This window comes from Notolepis coatsorum (assembly GCF_963971535.1).
Source record: "Notolepis coatsorum genome assembly, chromosome: 17".
NCBI classification, from domain to species: Eukaryota; Metazoa; Chordata; class Actinopteri; order Aulopiformes; family Paralepididae; genus Notolepis; species Notolepis coatsorum.
In genome coordinates, this window is record NC_140181.1 from 11785011 (window position 1) to 11787773 (window position 2763).

The 2763-nt window shown below is 43.9% G+C and overlaps 1 long non-coding RNA gene across 1 annotated transcript; it reads right to left on the bottom strand.

Annotated features, from left to right (window-relative positions):
* Window positions 1-1449: 1449 nt before the first annotated feature.
* LOC311243415 lies at window positions 1450-1848 on the bottom strand. The gene is made up of 3 exons (XR_014620656.1): window positions 1819-1848; window positions 1668-1733; window positions 1450-1578 (listed from the first exon to the last, which is right to left on the bottom strand). It is a non-coding gene; the product is annotated as an uncharacterized lncRNA (long non-coding RNA).
* Window positions 1849-2763: the final 915 nt, after the last annotated feature.

A 2763-nucleotide genomic window follows, 5' to 3' on the forward strand; every position in this document is an offset into this window, starting at 1 on the left:
AGACGCCAGATCGGAGCCAGAGGGGCTTAATGTGGAGCACGTTGATGGAATGGAATGAGAAGTTTGCATCGTCCTGCTGGTTCAGGCTGTGTTGGGGTTTCAAACCTCCGGGCCGCCGTGTGCTGTTCTCTCGGGGGTCTCCTCGCTGTGGAACCAACAAGTTCATCTAAGCCAGTAAATGTGTCTGAGTGTTAGTTTAACGTTACCGAGGCTCCAGGTGTGTAAAGTAAGTAAGGGACCAAGCAGCCAGACGAGGAGGACACAGTGGTGTAGGCAAAAATAAGGGTTTTATTTACCCATGAAAATACAGCCAAAACAATAAGGGTCTTATTTACCCATACAAAATACATAATTTACAAACATAACATAAGTGGTCCAAATAATAAAAGGCAGGAGTAAAAACAGAAGCAGGGAAGCTGGACCAGCACTCTCAGGTTCAAGTATTTAATGGCAGCCTGAAACAAACATGTTTCGGAATTCTTATTCCTTCGTCAGTGTTATAGCTAGCAATGCAATTGCAGTCAAGATGGTGGTTATATACACAGGTGGTTAATGACTTGGCAGGAAATGGCATCACGGCGCAGGTGTGCCTGAGTCTATTGGTCCTCAATGACCAAAGGAAAGACCTATCAAAATAGTCTGTTAGTAAATACAGATTATACAACATATATAACATATATAAAAAAACAAAATGCTTATTTCATGTAGAGGTGATCTAACATTGTATATTATCTACTATAGGTCATTACGATGGACTCCTAATTGGAGACCGGGGTTATGCATGCAAGCCCTACTTCATGACCCCCTATCCAGAGCCAGCACCAGGGCCTGAAGCCCGTTTCAACGGGGCTCATGCTCGGACGAGAGCCCGGATAGAAATGACCTTCGGCCAACTGAAGGGCAGATTCACGTGTCTGCGCGGGCTGCGGGTGGCACCAGACAGGGCATGTGACATCACTGTGGCCTGTGCAGTGCTCCACAATATAGCAACACTGAGGAAGGAGAGGGTCCCAGTCATCCTGGACCATCCTGAGGATGACCTACAGCCAGTCCACTTGGACGAGCAGACCGGACAGGCTGCAAGGAACAGAATTGCCCACCATCATTTTGGTTAGGTGTTGAGTTCATTTAGGTTAATGTTGGACTCATCTTACGTATTCCTCTTTTCATGTTTGCATGTTTAATCTATATGGTTCTAGGCTTTGCCACCCTCTTTGCTTTCAAGTTATACCCATTCATAGAGGAACATGTACAAGAAGAAGAAGAGATCCATATGTTGTACAATAAAGTCTTTATTTTTTCTGACTGCTGCCCCGCCTGCCCGCCTGTAAATGAAAGTGCACACAAGAAAGAATTTCAGTTAAGTTGCATTTCATGCCAAAGCTCACAAATACTTTAGGCAAAGCTTCACATGGTTACACTTACATCCAGCTGCTGATCAATCAACTCCATCTCCTTGTGTAGTTTCCGTATCTTTATCCGGCGGTACTCATTCCGACCCACCGTCTCAGACTGTAGGAATTCAACCTCAGCCCGCAACTTCCGCTTATATAGTGATTTGACACTTTCACGGTCGTTCTAAAGAAAGAAAATGAATGTGTGGCGGTCAGATGGCAACTAAACTCAGACCTCCCCTCACAATGTGAGGGTATTAAATGATAACTCACCTCCCCACCCCCAGTTCCAGCAGAGTGAGAGGGGCCTGCAGGCTCCGGCCGTGATTCAGTACCTGGCTAAAGGAATGCATTGATTTAGTCCAAATACCACTCACAAGGAGTGAGTTGGATAGGAGTATTAGTTTCCACAACTTGTTTTTACCACATCACCGGAACATGCAGTTAGGGTGTCCTCGCCATCGTCTGCTGGACTTTCAGTCTGTTAGTGAATTAGGAATTATTAGGAACTTTGGAGAATTGTCTTTGGTTCTTTAAAGGACACACACAATGAACATGTATTGATGGTTTTATTTCGGTATTCTACAAAGCAAAGTAGTAGAACCTTTTATGAAAGAGAGAAAATGACCGACAACGTGTAGGCTGAAGCAGAGGCTTATAATTGCTATATACCCTTTTTACATTACATTATTTACCAAAAACACCGACATAATTCAGTGGATGATATTGCAATGGTTTGGGATATTTTTCAATGATCTTCTGATTATTGATTTCTTTATTGCTAAAATAGAACCATTACACAATGATGCAGCAATATCAACTTACATCAGTGGTGTCCTCTGCATCAGCAGGTCCAAACACTGCAAAATGTGACGATGGTTAACTAAATGAATAATTATGAAAGAGACTCATAGAATGAAGTGCACCTATACCTCTGGGATGAGGGCTCCTAGGATTACTCCCGGAGGCGGAGGAGCTGCCCCCAGCTACACCCTCCATTATGGGTCTTCCCCTGTTGTGCTGGAGGGCCAGCTCCTCCGCAGGAGTGAAGTCAGGGGTCTTCGGCCCCCCCCCCGTCTTGGCCATGTCGGACCTCTTTTTGTTTGCTGGAATATGAAGGATCATACGACATTGACAAGCTGTTCAATGCAATACCATGGCACAGATTGTATTAATTCACTCACTCACCATTCTGAATTATATTCTTATGTTTGGTTTTCACCTGCTCCCATGTCCGTTTGGACTCTGGGTTGTTTCTATACATGGGGGTTGAAAGCACTCATAATTATATGACAGTGTTGGTAGTACACCATAGCATATCATTATTGTAGGAAATTAATAAGGTGGACTCATGAATAATGTAAGAATA